Source organism: Ursus maritimus, unplaced genomic scaffold, assembly GCF_017311325.1.
Source record: "Ursus maritimus isolate PB19 unplaced genomic scaffold, ASM1731132v1 scaffold_16, whole genome shotgun sequence".
NCBI classification, from domain to species: domain Eukaryota; kingdom Metazoa; phylum Chordata; class Mammalia; order Carnivora; family Ursidae; genus Ursus; species Ursus maritimus.
The window spans coordinates 52,571,671-52,591,205 of record NW_024424008.1 but is presented as its reverse complement, the minus strand read 5'-3'; the positions used below and the strand labels follow the sequence as shown (position 1 = coordinate 52,591,205).

Genomic DNA, 19,535 nt, shown 5'->3' with positions numbered 1-19,535 from the left:
GTTGATTGATTTGTAAATATTGACCCATCCTTGCATCCCCGGAATAAAACCCACCAGATTGTGGTAAGTGATCTTTTTAATGTATTGTTGTATGTAGTTTGCTAATATTTTATTGAGATTTTTGCATCTATGTTCATCAGGGATATTGGCCTGTAGCTTTTTCTTTGCAGTGTCTTTGTCTTTTGTATCAGGGCAATGGTCGCCCTGTAGGACCTATTTGTGAACCTTTCCTTCCTCTCTTATTTCTTGTAATAGTTTCAGGAGAATAGGTATTAACTTTCCTTTAAATGCCTAGTAGAATTCACTCGTGAATCCATTGAGCCTAGACTTTTTTTGGGTGGTTTTGATTACTGATTCAATTTCATTACTTGTTATCAGTCTTTTCAGATGCTCTATTTCTTTGTGGTTCAGCTTTGGAAGATTGTATGTTTCTAGGAATTTATCCATTTCTTCTAGGTTATCCAGTTTGTTGGCATATAGTTTTTCATAGTACTCTTACATTTTGTATTTCTGTTATGTCAGTTGTTACTTATTCTTCATTTCTGATTTTATTTGGGTCCTTTCTCTTTTTTTCTTGATGAGTCTGGCTAAGGATTTGCCAACTTCATTTATCTTTTCAAAGAACCATCTCTTGATTTCATTATTTTTCTTTTTTTTAAAGATTTTGAGAGAGAGAGAGCACGCACAAACACAAGTGGGGGGAGGGGCAGAAGGAGAGGGACAAACAGCCTCCCCACTAAGCAGGGAGCCTGATGCAGGGATCAATCCCAAGACCCAGAAATCATTACCTGAGCTGAAGGCAGACACTTAATCAACTGATTAAACCAGGGGCCCCTAGTTTTTTTTCCATTGTTTTTTTCAGTCACTATGTCATTTATCTCTAATCCTTATTATTTCCTTTCTTCTACTCCCTTTGGACTTCCTTCTTCCTTTTTCTAATTCCTTTAGGTGTAAGGTTAGATTGAGTTTTTGTTTTGTTTGTTTTGTTTTGTTGTTTCTTCAGCTAGACCTATATTGCTGAATAGCCTTAAGACTATTTTTGCTGTGTCCTAGGGATTTTGGACCATTGTATTTTCATTTTCTTTTGTCTCCATATATTTATTTCTTTGATTTCCTGGTTGACCCATTCACTGTTTAGTAACATGTTGTTTAACCTCCATACATCTGTCATCTTTCCAAATTTTTTCTTGTGGTTGACTTCAAGTTTCATAGCATTGTGGTCAGAAAATATGAATGATATGATCTCAATCTTTTTGTACTTATTGAGGCCTGATTTGTGACCTAGTATGTGATCTATTCTGGAGACTGTTCCACGTGCACTTGAAAAGAATGTATTCTCCTGCTATAGGATGGAATGTTCTGAATATATCTGTTAAGTTCATCTGGCTCAGTGTGTCATTCAAAGCTACTGTTTCCTTGATTTTCTGTTTAGATATCTGTCCATTAATGCAAGTGGGGTGTTAAAATCCCCTCTATTATTGTATTATCAATTAGTTCCTTTATGTTTGTTATTGTTTTATATATTTGGGTGCCTCTATGTTGGGTGCATAACTATTTATAATTGTTAGATCTTGTTGGATTGTCCCCTTTATTGTGATATAGTATAAATCAGTCAGAGGAAGACAAATACCATATGATTTCACTCATATGTGGAATTTAAGAAACAAAACAAACAATCATAGGGGAAAATAGAGAGAGGCAAACCAAGAAACAGACTCTTAACTGTAGAGAACAAACTGATGGTTACCAGAAGGGAGGTTGGGGGATGGGTGAAATAGATGATGGGGATTAAGGAGGGCACTTGTTTGTAAGTTTTGAATCACTGTGCTATACACCTGAAACTAATCTTACACTGTATGTTACCTAACTGGAATTTAAAACTTGAAAAAAGCTGAAGTACTAAAATAATTATAAAATATATGCCTCAGATTTTATTTCCAATCATATTAGATTTTAATTTATATTTCTAAACAACCTAGACTAATTGGAATCTAAAGTCTGAAGAAATTTCTAAATAAAGAATATGGCAATAAAAAAAATCAATTGTATTTCTATAAATTGTCAATGAACAATCTGAAAATTGAGAAAATAATTCCATTTTTAGTAGCAAAAAATCAAATCCTTAAATAAGTGCAAAGTTTGTAATCTGAATATTATAAAAAAATTGTTACAAGAAATTAAAGACTTAAAAAAAATGAAAGCTCTCCCTCATTCACGGATAAGAGAATATTGTGCGGATGACAATTTTCCCCAACTTGATCGTCAGATTTAACACAATCTCTATCAAATTCTGAGTGGATTTTTTCCCCCCCAGAAAGTAACAAGTTGGTCCTAAAATTCATGTGGAAATTCATGGGACACAGAATAGTCAAAACAATCCTGGCAAATAAATAAATAAATAAGGTCAGAGAATTCACACTTCCCAATTTGAAACCTTCTACAAAGTAATAGTAATTAAGCCTGTGTGATCTTGGAATGAAGATAGACTTATACATGAATGGAATGGAATCCGCAGAATTCCAGAAATAAACCCTTACATTTATAATTACCTGATTTTTGGCAAGAGTGCCAAGACAATTCAATGGAAAAGAATAGCCTGAATAGTCTATCTTACAAATGATGCTGGGACAACTCAGTATGTATAGGAAAAGAAAGAAGTTGGACTGCTTCCACACAGCGTACGCAATAATTCACTCAAAATAGATTACAGACCTAAATATAAGAGGAAAACTACTAAACTCTTAAAAGTATACAAGGAAATACTTGTGACCTTAGGTTAGACAAAGCCTTCTGAGATAGAACCACCAAAACAAAAGAAACAAAAGGAAAAAAATTCCACTTCACTGAAATTGAACACTTCTGTGTTTCAAAGGGTACCAAAAAAAATGAAACCTCACAAAATGGGAGAATATTTGCCCCCATATATCCAGTTAGGTACTTGTATCTAAACTATATAAAAAACTTTTACAACTCAATAATAAAAAGACAAATAAACCAATTTAAAAATGGACAGAGATGAATAGACATTTCACCAAAGACGTACAGAAGGCCACTCAGCACATGAAAGGATGTTCAATGTCATTAGGGAAATGCAAATCAAAATTACAATGAGATACTATTTAATATCCACTAGAGTAGCTCTAAAGAAAAAGACAATAGGAAGTGTTGGTGAGGATGTGGAGAAATCGGGATCCTCATACATTACCGGTGGAAATAAAAAATGGTGCAATTGCTTCGGAAAACTGGCTTGCAGCTCCTTAAAATGTTAAACATAGAGTTACCATATGCCCAGAAATTCCACTCCTAGGGTATATACCCAAGAGAAATGAAAGCATAGGTCTACACAAAAACATGTACATAAACGTCATGGCAACACTGTTAGTAAGACCTCCAAAGGAGAAACAATCTGAATGCCCACCAGCTGATGGTTAAACGTGGTCTCTGCACGTGCTGGATTATAGTTCAGCAATATAAAAGAACAAAACGCTGATTCATGTTGCCATTTGAATAAAACCTCAAAAACTTTATGCTAAATGAAAGAAAAAGACATCAAAGAGCATATATTGGATGATTACATTTATACAAAACATCCAGAAAAGGCCTAGAGACTGAAAGAAGATTAACAGTTGTCTGGGGCAGAAAGCAGGCATGAGAAAGGACTGCAGGTGGACATGAGGAATCTTTTGGGGATGATGAAAATGTTCTGAAATTGATTTTTTTGTGATGGTTTCATAACTAGGGACATTTATTGAGTCAGTGAACTGTATAATCAAACTGGGTGAATTTTATGGTATGTGTATTCTAATTCAACAAAGTTGTTAAAACAAAAAAAATTGTATCTGTGGGATATATGCTTTAATAGTGGAATTCAAGACATGTTGGGAACAAATTGAGGGAAAATCCGTTCACTCTGAGGCGAGAGGACGCTAACTATGGAATATGGAATGAAAACCATTCTTGGTTTCATCTATCCCACCCTCTTCTGTGGAATTCCTGTTTCTGAGGATCGTTCTCTTCCGCTAATACCCCTCGCCACCCTTCTTTGTCATCTGTCTCTCTTATATCGTGAAGAGTTTAGTATGGAGTTCCGGACCTTCCTCCCCATTCTCTTTCGGCGAGTTTTTAATAGCCTCAAGGATGACACATCTGACATCTAAGTCCTCATGGTTTCTCATCTGTCTTCAATCCAGTGACCTTCCTCTTTATACCACTTCACAGATCAGACCCATGGGCACATGTTACAACCTGTCATTAGCCGTAATTTCTCTGCCACTTCACTACTCCACTTAGTGAACACGCCTCCTCTTCGTGCAGTGCACTCACTGTGTTACTCTTCCTGAGCCAGTAAGTTATTAAGTTGTTTAGACCAGGGGTTGTCAGCGAACTTTTTCTGTCAAGGGCCAGATAGGAAGAATTTTAGGCTTGTGGATCATAGGACCTATGTCACAATTACTCAACTCTGTTCCCTGCTCTGTTGTTGTAGGGAAAAGCAACCATAGGCAATAAGTAAGCAAAGGAGCATGGTGGTCTTCCAAGAAAAACTTTTACAAAAACTTTTACAGGCCATAAGATTTGATCCAAGGGACATAGTTTGTACTTCTGTCCCCTTAGCTTAGACACAGGCTTATACAAGTATAAGCAAATTATTTTACCTTTCCGAGGCTCCCTTTTTCCATGTATGTAACAGGAATAATGCCTCCTACCTCTCCCAGTGTGTAACAGATCAATGAGAAGATGAGCAAACAGTTCAAGTGCAGTCGATGGCATGTAGTACTGACAAAATTCAGGTTTTTTTAAAGGGGGTTCTAGGGGTGCCTGGGTGGCTCAGTCGGTTAAGCATCTGCCTTCAGCTCAGGTCATGAACTTGGAGTCCTGGGATTGAGCCCCACGAGGGACTCCCCTCTCAGCTGGGAGTCTGCTTCTCCCTCTCCCTCCCCCCACCCTGCTCATGCTGTCTCTCAAATAAATAAATAAAATCCTTTAAAAAATAATAAAAAGGGTCCTAAGAAATGCCTTCTCTCCTCTCAGCTGAGTTGAGAATGAGTTTAGAAATTAGAAGAGTAAGCAAATGGAGAAACACCCCTCCAAACTCACTGTTATGTGTAAGAAAGCTGAAGTTGAAGAATGTGGAACGTCTATAGGCCAGTGGTCTTTCTAATACTGAACCGCAAAATCAGAGCAGCTTACCTATCCTGTCCAGGTAGCACTAGACCAAGCAGGCCTTCCTGAGCAGGAAGAAGCAGAGAAGGTTGGGTACCTTTTTAAAAATTATTAATGTTCTTCCAAATGGATGGAAATATCAGGAATGGGTTCTTGATGTTCTGCCTAGAACGGATGTTTGTTTTCTTCCCCCACCGTGCCCAGACTGGATAGTTAGGTTCCTGAGGTCAGAGCAGCCTCTCCCACAAGGGTGCTGGCAACACACTCCCACTTTCTAAGGGTTTTCTCTAAGTGTGTGCCAAGAGCGTTTCTCAGAAGTTAGCTCAAAGGTCTCCATAAACATATTCCAAAAGGAAAGAAGAATAAACCCTAACCTCCAGGGGCCTATGGATATTGCTATAAAAGATCCTGCTAAGAGATTAAAATTCCTCAGTGGCCTTTTATCTTAAAAAACTAAGCAAATGTTGCATTTTCCCTATGGTTGAAATTTAGACTGACGAAAATGTCTAAAGTCACTCACCAATTAAAAAGCTTTAATCTCCCTCCGCCCCACTCACAAAAATCATGGAGTAAAATTAACACTATAGGAAAATGTGCTTTGTAGTACCTAACACCCTTCCCCAAAAATGCAGCCTCCCTCCACAACCCCCCATCCCCCCACCAGGCAAAATAACCGTGAGAAGCACAAGTCAGGACTATGGTACTTCAACCAAAGACCAGCTCTCCATCATGTTTATTTCCTCTCGTATTGGTCTCAAGGGTTGGGGAGCCAAACCCTCCTTCCTGGGGGCTGCAGACCCACACAGATCAGGGCCTGGAGCTCTAGCCTCACCTCAGCTGCTGAACCAGGAGCTCAGATTTTGTGCCCCCCCCCCGGCTCTTTGTTACAAGGGGGTGGTAGTGTCTGCCCGGACTAGCTCAACAACTATTACAAAACCAACACGAGTTAATTATGTCTTTTAGGGGTACGAAGGCCTTGTCTGTTTATTATGCAATTATCAACGTGGTCATGGTACTTACGCCAGTAGCTCAGAGCACGCATTTATCATCCAGGATTTATGGAGCCAAATGTTTTCATTTTATTCCATGTAGGAGAGAAAACTCCAGGGTTTAGTTGAAGAGTCCTGGACTCACTGTTATAATTGCCACAACGCTGCAGTACAAGGCAGTAGAGAAACATGCCTCCTCGGGGTGGGGAGGGACCGACTGGCAGGGCCTGTTCATAGGTCTCGCTTTTTCCTCCCCAGGAAATTCCTTTAGAAATGATCTACCACGTCTCTGTGCCAATCTCCAACATGCCACGATCACAATTCTGACATGCGTACGGTTACGTGGGTGTGTGTCTGGAGGGACTGGCACAGATGCACACACGTATACGTATGTATAGGCGCATATACATGTATCATGTAGATGAAAAACACGCATGTATATCTACGCATAGCGATATCTAGACGTCACTATAATGATCTTCTTATACCTTTTTCTCCGCACTTCTATCTCTGTAGATATCCCCATGCCGAGCAATGCAAACTGAGCTTGGCCAGTGTAATATGGTGGCAACAGGCCACCGGGTAATGGCTGTACTGTGACCACGTACCACCTTTGGTGGCAGCGATACTCGTGTCCACAGAGTCTACGATGCAGCTGCATTAGGATTTAGGCCTGTGGCTCTTCCTCCTATGGCCTGAGATTTAAGTTATTGTTATTGGAGTGCTTAAGGCATGTGGTTGTTTAGAGTAAGGGAAAGAGTTTACAAAGAAAGCAATACAAATTTCAAGAGAAACCAGCCAAGTCAAGTCTCAGTTGTTCACGAACTATAGATGAGGGCTTCTGTTTTCCCTCTTCCTAGTGTTTCAAATATTTCTCCTGCTACTGTGGAAGTGACTAATTCCACATGACAGCGAAACAAAGGCACGAGCGAAGGAAATGCATTCGGTATAAAAATATGCAAGGCCTCAGCCACAGGTGACGATGGACTGTGATTAGATCTATTCTCTAGAACAGACAGAACGCCCTCCTGGCTGCTTTCTTCCGGCTCTGCGGAGTGAGCAGGTGCAGGTCACGGAGGGGAGGGAGTATGTGACGCCAGCCGGCACACCAGGGCCACAAACGGCATTTCGGCGTTGGATTACTGAAGCTTCTCCAACACCGACATAAAGACTGCTTGAACCAAAGCAACTCTGCGTGGTTGTAACTCCTCTGAGAGAATAGCATGGAGAAGATACTCATCGATACCTGTGGTTCCCTCCAACTCTTATTTTCAGGTTTAATGGCAGAGACAGAAGACAGAACCACAGACTGGTCAGTCTGTGCTTTTCAAATGGTGTGTTGCAACCCTTTAGGGGATAATAAAATTATTTTATTTGGACATGGAAAGTACTCTAAAAATGAAATAGAATGAAATAGGGTGACACAGAATAACGAGAAAATATCACAGTACATTGCATGCAGTTAGGATATGTATTGTCTTACCAGATTTGTGTCTTGTGTACGTGCTCTGGAATGAGATTTGACAGGATTTTCTTACTGTGAGTCCCAAGCAAAAAGGTTCGAGAAACACTGCCATAATTTAGCTCTTTGCAGCATTCCTTTGGGATTCTAGGCTTAAAAAACGCACTAAAATTCCAGCCATTCGACAATGGTCTTTTCTAAAGAATAGTTCCTTGCCCCTCATGGCAATGTTTCTCAACTACTTCAACATGAGGAGATTAAAAACCTGGAGGTAGAAACAAGCTGCCTAAAAACCAAATAAGAGATTTAGAATGAAGCCTGATGAGGCAGACAAGATCAGGGAGAGAGAGCACCAGGTTTTTGTATGTTTGTGTAGCCCAGAGAGACTTAGACGCTAGGATGCATTGGAGGGGACCAGAAAAAAGTGTTTCTTAGGTTAAACAGCTGCTAAAATTTTGCTATACATACTGAGTACTTGATGAGAAAAAAGGCTCAGAGCTCTTGATGTCACTCCAAATGGAAGAATTAACCTAAGAGTCAGGAGCCAGAAGTCTTTCAACTAGTTTTGTTCCTGGCTTCAGGAAGGACCATTGTGTCTGATTTTTAGTAGAACACATAATGCAACTTTCTCAAAACCCAGGAGACAGCAGCTATATAGAACATAAATAATCCTGTTCTGGAAAGTTCTGAGCAAAGTATGCAGAGCAATGTTATTTTTAAAAAATGATTTATTTATGTATTTGAGACAGAGAGAGAAAGCGCGCAGAGAGAGAACACAGGCAGGGAGGAGAGGGAGAGGGAGAGGGAGAATCAGAACCTCCCCCCACTTGAGCCAGCGGGGATGGGTGGGGTGGGGAGGGGCTTCAATTTCAGGTTGCTGGGATCATGACCTGAGCCAAAGGTAGAGGATTAACCAGCTGAGCCACCGGTACCCCAGCAATGTTATATTTATTTGAGTTAATGTGTGATTATTTCTCCTGTCCTCTTATAGGATACTGATTTTTCTCCCAAATGCCATTGCTTGTAAATTACTGGGGATGTTACTGTTTTCCTTAGTTGTCTGGGTCATTTACTTGGCTGCAAAAAACCACACAAAGGTAGTAATTGTTCCCTTTTTCAAAGTGTCAAGGATGGTCATAGTGACTTTGGAAGCTCACCTTGATTATCCAGGCAGGAATTAAAAGTTAAAAACATGTCATCTTAGAAACAGATGTAAGCAAGAGATAGCTCTCTTAGCATTAGTCCCTTTGACAATATATACATGATTTTTCAGGGGCAGCCAACTGGAGTCGCAGCCAGCTCGGTAGTATGTGACACTACTAACCACCTCACCTAAAAATCCTGACATCGGCCTCTGAGATGCCAATGCACAGAAATCTGTCTCAGCCCTCTGCCTTCTTCAGGGGTCTTATTTGTTTTGCATGGTTTAGCCAGTTGATTTTTAAAAATTTTCCCTTTCCGCAGTCTTTCTTAACTGATCTTGCTTACACTTTCTCTTTGTCCCAACTGTGTAGTACTTGATCTTTCAAAATTTCTGCTTTCATCATCCTCTTGTCCTGGTCAAAACCTTTCACCAATGTCTTTCACAGATGACAGCACCAGTGAGATCAAACTCCTTAGCCATTCAAGACACTTCTAAATTTGAACACAACTTCTTTTAAAGTGGTCTCACTGACCTTTATCTAATACAAACTTCCAGGTCCAAACAAAAAGGACCATAAGGGGTGTCTGGGTGGCTCAGTCAGTAGAGCATGTGATTCTCGATCTTGGGGTTGAAAATTCGAGTCCCATGTTGGGTATACAGATTACTTAAAAAAAAAAAAAAAAAAAGAAGGAGGAGGAGGAGGAGAAGAAGAAAGAAGAAGAAAGAAGAAGAAAGAAGAAGAAGAAGAAAAAGGACCATAAGTCTAGGACATTGAGAAAATGATGTGAACTGGTTAATAATAGAGCTCTCAGACCGGAGTTCAGAAGATTTGTTTCCCTTTGTGAGTTCTCTCTATAATAAATAACTGTGCTCTCTAGATTTTTCCCTCCAATCCTCTTCTCTTTCACACTTACACCTTTTAGTTCACATGCGCAGGTCCCACCACCCACTACTAATATTAATATTTCTTAAGGTGAGGTCTGGACATTCTGCGGACCAGAACAATACCTAGGTCTGTGCATGTGTGCAACATGCAGATTCCTGGGCCCTGCTCCCAAACTACTGAAAAGAAATCTCTGGGCTTGAGTGTAAGATTACAAAGTATTAACAAGCTCGCCTGCTATTATGCTGAAGTTTGAGAACCTCTGCGGCTGTAGCCCCGGAGCTGAGACCCCTTCCGGGCCTGCTCTTGAGTCCGTGCTGCTCGTCAGTTATCTTCTCCTCCGTCTTCCACTAGCGTCGTAACCCAAGAAATGCACACTGAATTTATCATCTCTCTTACCACCCTTCTTGGCACAAACAAAATCAAATGAAAACAAATTCCCTTCTCTCTCTCCCATTTCTCCCACGTTGCCACAGCTCATTAGTCAACACAACCAAAACTCTCTCCACAAGCAATCTGCCACTAAGCCTCATAAATTCTACCTCCTAAGTCTCTCTCAAATCGATCCTTTTTTCTCCATCTCTATTGTCTCGATTTAGTTCAGTCCTTTGTCATTTCTCACCCTTGGTGTTGAAATAGTCTTCTAATTAATTTCCCTGCCTCCAGTCTAAGCCTGCTCTCATCATTCATTCAACAAACATTGGTTGAATATAGATGGTGTGTCTGGCGCTGGACTAGGTACAGAAATCTTTGTGTTCAAGAATCTGAGATATTTCTACAATGAAAATTTGGATAGGTTACCCTAAAAACCTTCAGTGGCTCTTCATGTAGCATGGTAGGGTCCAAACTCCTTGGCACAGTGTTTCAGGTCCAGTTAATTAAAGGAAACAGAAACCCACTTAAGCTGGCCCAAGACATTGTTACAATGGCTGTTTGCTCTGACTTCTCGTCCTCCAGGTTTTCACATAGCTAACTCTCTTCCTTCAACTCTTTGCTCAAATGTCATCTTTTTTTTTTAAGATTTTATTTATCTATTTGAGAGAGAGATAGCGAGAGAGAACAGGAGCGGGGGGGGGGGGAGTGAGAAGCAGGCTCCCTGCTGAGCAGGGAGCCCGTCTCGGCAGGGAGCTAGTTGTAGGGCTCGATCCCAGGACCCCAGGATCATGACCTGAGCCAAAGGCAGACGCTTAACTGACTGAGCCACCCAGGTGCCCTGTCATCTTCTTTATTTAACACTAGAAACATCCCGACTCTCATGTCTTAGCATTTCCCCTACTCCTTTGATTTCTTTGCAATACTTTCTAAAGTATTACATAATTTATGTATTTATTATGTTCATTGACTGTCATTCAACTTCACCTACTAAAAGGTGACTTGCATAAGAGCAAGGATTTTTATCTGTAGTTAGTTGTTGGTATAGCTCGAGTGCCTAGAACCGTGTCTGGCACATAGTAGGTGCTTAATAAATAACTGTCAAATAACAGAAGGCTGTCCAGGGACCTAGGTAGGAAGCAACGGTGATTTAAAATGATGTACTAACAATGAGGCTGGAGAAAAGTCAGTTTGAGATAGAATTGACAGAAATAGAGATTAACTGTGGGGATAAAGAGGTGGAGTAATAAGCAGGAATTATTTTAGGGATGTACAGAGGCATGGCTGATGCATGCCATTCACTGCAGTACAGAATGGCAGGGTAAATGGTTTTGAAAGAAAAAGATAAATTTAGATATGAACAGTCTATGTTTGAGGTGTTTTTAGGTTATCCAAATGGAGATGCTGCTTCAATAGACTGTTGAATATAGAGTTAAAGCTGAGAAAGACCTGGTTTTAAAAAGTTGATTTAGGAAGAATCGGAATATAAATGGCAATTCAAGCCACTGGAGTCTATGACAGTTCCTTGGGTGAGCTATAGAGTGAGAAGAAAAAGTTCCTAATGATATTGCCTCAAGGGACAAAAAGAAAAAAAAAAAAGCACTAGTTGAAGAAGTGAGTGGTAGGAGAGAAAGTGAGCACAGGGATTGAAGAGAACTCATGAGAAGCTTAACTGGGTGGGGTTGGGGAATAAGTAGAAGTTAGGGTAGTAGTTTAAGGAAATAGGAGGCTCAAAATATTTTTTTCCCTATATGGGAGAGACTTGACTATAGTTAAATTCGTATGGAAAGAAACAAACATTCAGGAAGTAGGAAAGAAAAGGTGTGGCTACATTTAAGCTGGGCAGGGTAACAGGAAGTTGGGTTGCCATTCGACTGTTCTTATGGGTCTCTAAAGCTGAGAAGATTAAGGACCAAAGAGATCTAGTTATCAAAGGAGTGGTCTCCATGGACATTGAGGTCTACCTGGAGGATGTCAGAGATTTTAATAACGAGGAAGACTATAAGTACATTCTTCAAAATCTTTAGTCAATGAGTAGAAGGGTTAGAATGGGTCAGAAAGTGAGAGAAGAGGAGAATTATGTAGTAATAGGTGGTATTTGGTCAGATGGATCATGGTGAACGAAAGAGCTTAGATTAGGGTCAATAATATGAAACGTATTTGAAGTGTATATATACGTTTATATATTCATTACATATATATTTATATCTCTAACATTTATTTGAAATATATAACCCTAACTCATTCTCTCTCTCTCTCTATATATATAAATAAATATATAAAAATAAATATATATATAAATAAATATATATATAAATAAGTATATAAATATATATATATATAACATGTATTTGAGATAGTTCAATTGCCTCTCTTTTAATAACCTAAGAGTGAAATTGAGCATTGACTGCTGACTCTAGCCCTGCTACTACTATTGTAAAGAAGCTTTCCTCTTTATATGTCTAACTTTAAGGATTTGGTACAAAAATTCCTTGTCCTTGCTCATCTTTATGACTCACATGCTGTGTGATTCCATTACATACTATTTTTGAAATGACAAAATTACAGAAATGGAGAACAGGTAAATAGTTGCCAGGGGCTGAAGGGGTTAAGAAGGAGTGGGGGTGGGAGGAAAGTAGGTGTGGCTAGGAAAGGGAATGTGAAGGAGATGTGTGGTGATGGAAATGTTCTATATCTTGACTATATATCAGTGTCAGTATGCTGGTTGTGAGGGGATGATGATGTGAAGATATACCATGCAAGTATTAACCAAAATAATGCTAGTATGGGTTTATTAACATCAGATGTAGATTTCAGAAAAAGAAAAGTCACCAGAAGTGAATAGGATCATTATACAATGATAAAAGGGTCAATTCACCCTAAATTCTTCACCATAAATTTGTGTACAACTGACATGAGAGCTTCAAACTATATCAAAAGTAGATGTGAATGAAAAGAGAAAGTATAAATCCAAAATTGGTAATAGCCAGTGACTTCTACAGTGCTTTTAATAATGTAGTAGGTTGACTGGTATCCTCCAAAAAAAATAGGTCTACCTAAAACCACTGCATGTAAGCTAGTTAGTAAAACACTCTGCAGATGTAATTAAGTTAAGGATCTCAAGATGAGATCATCCTACGGTGGACCCTAAATTTATTATTTTTTATTTTGTTAAAAGATTTTATTTATTTATTTGAGAGAGAGGGAGTGCACATGAGAGAAAGCACGAGTAGTGGGGAGGGGCAGATGGAGAGGGAGAAGCAGACTCCCCACTGAGCAGGGAGCCCAATGCAGGGCTCCATCCCAGGACCCCAAGATCATGAGCCAAAGGCAGATGCTTAACCAACCGAGCTACCCATCCCAGGACCCCAAGATCATGAGCCAAAGGCAGATGCTTAACCAACCGAGCTACCCAGACACCCCTCGCGTGGACACTAAATTTAATGACAAGTGTTCTTTTAAGAGAAGGGAAGACAACATACAGAGGGGATGATGATGTGAAGATAATGGCAAAGATGAAAATGATACATCTATACAAGTCAAGAATACCAAGGATTGCTAGCAGCAACTAGAAGTTAGAGAAGCATTGAATAGATTCTCCCTCAGAGCCTCCAAAGGAATCAACTGCTGACTCCTTGATTTAAGTTGCTGGCCTCCATAACTGAGAGAATAATGTTGTTTTAAGCCACCAAATGTGTGGTCATTTGTTATGGCAGACCAAAGAAACTAACGGTAAGCAAAAATATAAAAGAACTAAAGAATGTAATCAATTAACTCGACCTGATCAACATTTAAAAATTAGTTCACTCAGCAACAGAATATACATTTCTTTTCAATGCACATGAAACATTCACCAAGATAAAACATGTTGAGTCATAAGATAAACAAAAATTTAAAATAATTGAAATCATACAAAGTAAGTTCTTTGACCATAATGAAATTAATCTGGAAATACATAAGAGAATAACTGGTAAATCTCCAAGGATTTGGAAATTAAATATCACACTTTTATGGATCAAAGCAGCAGTCTCAAGTGATATTAGAAAAGAGTTTGAACTGAACAAGAATGGCAATATAATGTAATGTTTGTACAGAGGTAAAGCAGTGGTTAGAGTAAGATTTATTACATTAAGTCGGTATTCTAAAAAGATAAAAGGTATCAGTTCAAAACCTAATATTCCATCTAAAAAATCTAGGGAAAGCAAGAAGGAAATAAATAATACAGTAGAAATTATTAAAATAGGAAAGAGAAACACAGTAGAAAAAAAAATCAATAGACCTAAAACAGATGATCTAACTGGACTGAAGGCAAACACAGCTCAGCCACGATAGTAGGGTGCATCCAACCACACGTGACGCGCGCTTCAAGTGCCTGGTTCTGGTGAACAGGGGCTTTGTGTAATGGGGCTCAACATGACCTCTTTTTTATATGCACAAATATATTTTTTAAGTTCTCTTCATGCAATATAGTCTGGTTGATACATCCATTTACTGAAATAATATGGTTCTCAACATAGTAAGCAAGTAACATTGTTAGAAACATCTTTACTACATGTATATTTAAATACATCTCTACCTATGCTTCTCTATTGCAGGCAGTCGTAAACACTTTTCCACATGCATTGCAGATTGTGCAAAACTTCCATTAACTGATAGAATATTGTTCTCAACATAGCGTGGAAGATGGAAGTATCATCTTTAAGTATTCTTAAACATTTCTACATGCACTGCAAAATAGCAGTCACTGTTAGTCATTGATATGACACGGTTCTCAACAGGGTGAACAAGTATCAGCAGGACCTCAGCAGGTATAAGAATCGATCAGCAATCCAGAAGACAGGGTATTAGAAAGCAACCAATCTGAATTTGAGGAAGGTTCCCTTTATCCCTGCACTCTGAAGAGTTTTAATCAGGAAATGTTGCTGTATTTTGTCAAATGCTTTTTCTCCATCAGTTGAGAGGATCATATGGTTCTTTTCTCTTATTAATGTGTTCTATCATGTTGACTGATTTGCAAATGTTGACCCACCCTTGCATCCCAGGAATATATCCCACCTGGTATGATGGATAATCCTTTTAATGTACTGTTGGATCCATATTCATCAGGGCTATTGGTCTGTAATTCTCCTTTCTGGTAGGGTCTTTGCCTGGTTTGGGGATCAAGGTAATGTTGGCCTCATAGAACGAGTCTGGAAGTTTTCCTTCTGTTTCTCTTTTTTTGATACAGCTTCAGGAGAATAGGTATTATTTCTTCTTTGGTAGAATTCCCCTGGGAATCGATCAGGCCCTGGACTCCTGTTTTTTTGGGAGGTTTTTGATCACTGCTTCAATTTTGTTACTGGAAAAGCCCACAGCTAATATCGTTTTCAGTGGGGAAAAACTGAGAGCTTTTCCCTTAAGTTCAGGAACACAAGGATGCCCACTCTTGCCACTATTGTTCAACATAGTACTAGAAGTCCTAGCAACAGCAATCAGACAACAAAAAGAAATAAAAGGTATTCAAATTGGCAAAGAAGAAGTAAAACTCTCTCTCTTCGGGGATGACCCAAAAGACCCCACCCCCAAATTACTAGAACTCATACAGCAATTCAGTAATGTAGCAGGATATAAAAATCAATGCACAGAAATCAGTTGCTTTTCTGTACGCTAACAATGTAACTGTAGAAATAGAAATTAGAAAGTTAATTCCATTTATAATAGCACCAAAAACCATAAGATAATTTGGAATAAACCTAACCAAAGAGGTAAAGGATCCATACTCTAGAAACTATAGAACACTTCTGAAAGACAATGAAGAAGACACAAAAAGATGGAAAAATATTCCATGCTCATGGATCAGAAGAATAATCATTGTTAAAATGTCTGTGTTGCCCAGAGCAATCTATACTTTCAATGCCATCCCATCAAAATACCAATGGCATTTTTCAAAGAGCTGGAACAAAAAATCCTAAAATTTGTATGGACCAGAAAAGACTCTGAATCACCAAGGAAATGTTGAAAAAGAAAAAGAAAACTGGGGGCATCATGTTGCCTGATTTCAAGCTATATTACAAAGCTGTGATCACCAAGACAGCACGGTACTGGCACAAAAACAGGCACATAGATCAATGGAACAGAATAGAGAGCCCAGATATGGACCCTCAACTCTATGGTCAACTAATCTTCAACAAATCTAGAAAACATACCCAATGGAAAAAAGTCTCTTCAATAAATGGTGCTGGGAAAATTGGACAGCTGTATACAGAAGAATGAAACTAGACCATTCTCTTATACCATACACAAAGATAAACTCCAAATGGATGAAAGACCTCAATATGAGACAGAATCCACCAAAAGCCTAGAGGAGAACATAGGCAATAACCTCTTTGACATCAGCCACAGCAACTTCTTTCAAGACACGTCTCCAAAGGCAAGAGAAACAAAAGCAAAAATGAACTTTTGGGACTTCATCAAGATAAAAAGCTTCTGCACAGCAAAGGACACAGTCAACAAAACAAAGGGGCAACCCACAGAATGGGAGAAGATATTTGCAAATGACACTTCAGATAAAGGGCTGGTATTCGAGATCTGTAAAGAACTTCTCAAACTCAACACCCAAAAAACAAGTTAAAAAATGGGCAGAAGATATGAACAGACATTTCTCCAAAGAAGACATATGAATGGCTAACATACACATGAAAAAATGTTCAACACCATTAGCCATCAGGGAAATTCAAGTCAAAACCCCATTGAGATACCACCTTACACCAGTTAGAATGGCAAAAATTAACAAATAACACAGGAAACAACAGGTGTTGGTGAGGATGTGGAGAAAGGGGAACCCTCTTACACTGTTGGTGGGAATGCAAGTTGGTACAGCCACTCTGGAAAACAATGTGGAGGTTCCTCAAAAAGTTAAAGTAGAGCTACCCTATAACCCAGCAATCACACTACTAGGTATTTACCCCAAAGATACAGATGTAGTGAAAAGAAGGGGCACATACACCCAAAGTTCATAGCAGCAATGTCCATAATAGCCAAACTGTGGAAGGAGCCAAGATGGCCTTCAACAGATGAATGGGTAAAGAGGATGTGGTCCATATATACAGTGGAATATCACTCAGCCATCAGGAAGGATTTGCATCGACATTGGTGGAACTGGAGGGGATTATGCTAAGTGAAATAAGTCAAGCAGAGAAAGACAATTACCATATGTTTTCACCTATATGTGGAACATAAGGAATACCATGGAGGACATTAGGAGAAGGAAGGGAAAAATGAAGGGAGGAAATCAGTGGGGGGAGAGGAACCATAAGAGACTATGGACTCTAGGAAACAAACTGAGGGTCTCAGAGGGGAGAAGGTGGGGGGATGGATTAGCCCAGTGATGGGTATTAAGGAGGGCATGTATTGCAAGGAGCACTGGGTGTTATACACACATAATGAATCATGGAACACTACATCAAAAACTAATGATGTACTGTATGGTGACTAACCTAACATTAAAAAAAAAGCAACCAATCTGAACAGCAAAAAGAAAAATGAATAATAAAAAATGAGAATAGGTTAAGGGAACACAGCATATAATCGAGCATAATAACATCCTCATTATAGGACTCTCAGGAGGAAAAGAGAGACAAGAGGGCAGAAAATGTATTTAAGGAAATATCTGAAAACTTCCCTAATCTGGGGAAGGAAACAGACATCCATAGGCAGGAAGCACAGACAACCCCAAACAAAATTGACCCAAGGAGGCCCACGCCAAAATAAAAAATAATTGAAATGGCAAAAAGTGGTAATAAAGAGGGAATTTTAAAAGCAACAAGGTACAACATTACATGTAAGGGAAATCCCACAGGCTATTAGCTGATTTTTCAACAGAAACTTTACAAGCCAGAAGAAAGTGACACCATAAAGTACTAAAAGGAAAAAAGAAATCTGCAACCAAGAATATTCTACCCAGAAAGATCATCCTTCAGAATAGGAGAGATGAAGAATTTCCAGACAAAGTTAAAGGACTTCATCATCACTGAACCAATCTTACAAGAAACATTAAATGGAATTCTTTAAGTGGAAGAAAAAGACCATAATCAGGACTAAGAAATTATTTATATATAAATATATAAAATAAAATATAATAAATTTATAATCACTTATAAAACCAGTATGTAGGTAAAAGCATAAAGCAGTAAAAACAATTATATTTATAAACATCAGTCGAGATTCATTAAAGGAGGTAAAGTATGACATCATATGCACAAACATGGAGGCAGGGAGAAAAGTTTAGTGCTTTTAGAATGAATTCAAACTTATGAGACCATCTACTTTATATAGACTGATAGATGCATAAAATATTTTATATATGAACCTAAAATAACCACATATCAAAATCCTATAGACACCCAAAAAATAAAAAGGAATCCAAGCGTAACACTAAAGAAAGCTATCAAACCACAAGGGAATAGGGAAAGAGAAGAAAGGGCAGAAGAACTACAAAAACGGTTATAAAACAAGAAAATGGCAGTAAGTACATACCTATCAATTATTTTAAACATAAATGGCCTAAATTCTCCAATCAAAAGACATAGTGTGAGCAAATAAATAACAAAGCAAGACCCCTATATGCTGCATAAGAGAGATGCACTCTTACCTAAAGACATGCATATTGAAAGTGAAGGGATGGAAAGGTATTTGCAATGCAAATTGAAGGGAAAAGAAAGCTGGGATAGCAATACTTATATCAGACAAAACAGACTTTATTATTTTTTTATTGTTATGTTAGTCACCATACAGTACATCATTAGTTTTTGATGTAGTGTTCCATGATTTACAGTCTGCATGTAACACCCAGTCTCCATACAATATGTGCCCTCCTTAATACCCATCACTGGGCTAGCCCACCCCCCATCCCCTCCCCTCTAAAAGCAGTTAGAATGGCAAAAAATTGACAAGGCAAGAAACAACAAATGTTGGAGAGGATGTGGAGAAAGGGGAACCCTCTTACACTGTTGGTGGGAATGCAAGTTGGTACAGCCACTCTGGAAAACAATGTGGAGGTTCCTCAAAACAGACACTATAATAAGAGACAAAGAGTGACAGTACATAACGATAAACAGAACAAGCCAGCAAGAATACATAACAGTTGTAAATATTTATGTACCCAACATGGGTACACCAAAATACATAAAGCTCTATTAAGAGACAAAGGAAGTAATGGACAATAATACAGTAATAGAAGGGAACTTTAACAGCCCATGTACTTCAATAGATTTCTAGAAGAAAATCAACAAGAAAACACTGGTATTGAATGACACATTAAACTAGATGAACCTAACACATATATTCAGAACATTTCATCCAAAAACAGTGGACTACACATTTTTTCAGAATAGATCACATGTTAAACCACAAAACAAATCTCACATTCAAAAAGATTAAAATCATACCGTGTATCTTTTCTCTCCATGATATGAAACTAGAAATCATTCATAATAAAAAGACCTGAAAAGACCACAAATACATGGAGAATAAATATCAAAAAACTAA

The 19,535-nt window shown here is 38.6% G+C and overlaps 1 pseudogene; it reads left to right on the top strand.

The window, feature by feature from the left end:
• The first annotated feature begins 7,054 nt into the window (after window positions 1-7,054).
• The window catches only part of LOC103662520, a 66,494-nt pseudogene continuing 54,013 nt past the window's right edge, over window positions 7,055-19,535 (top strand).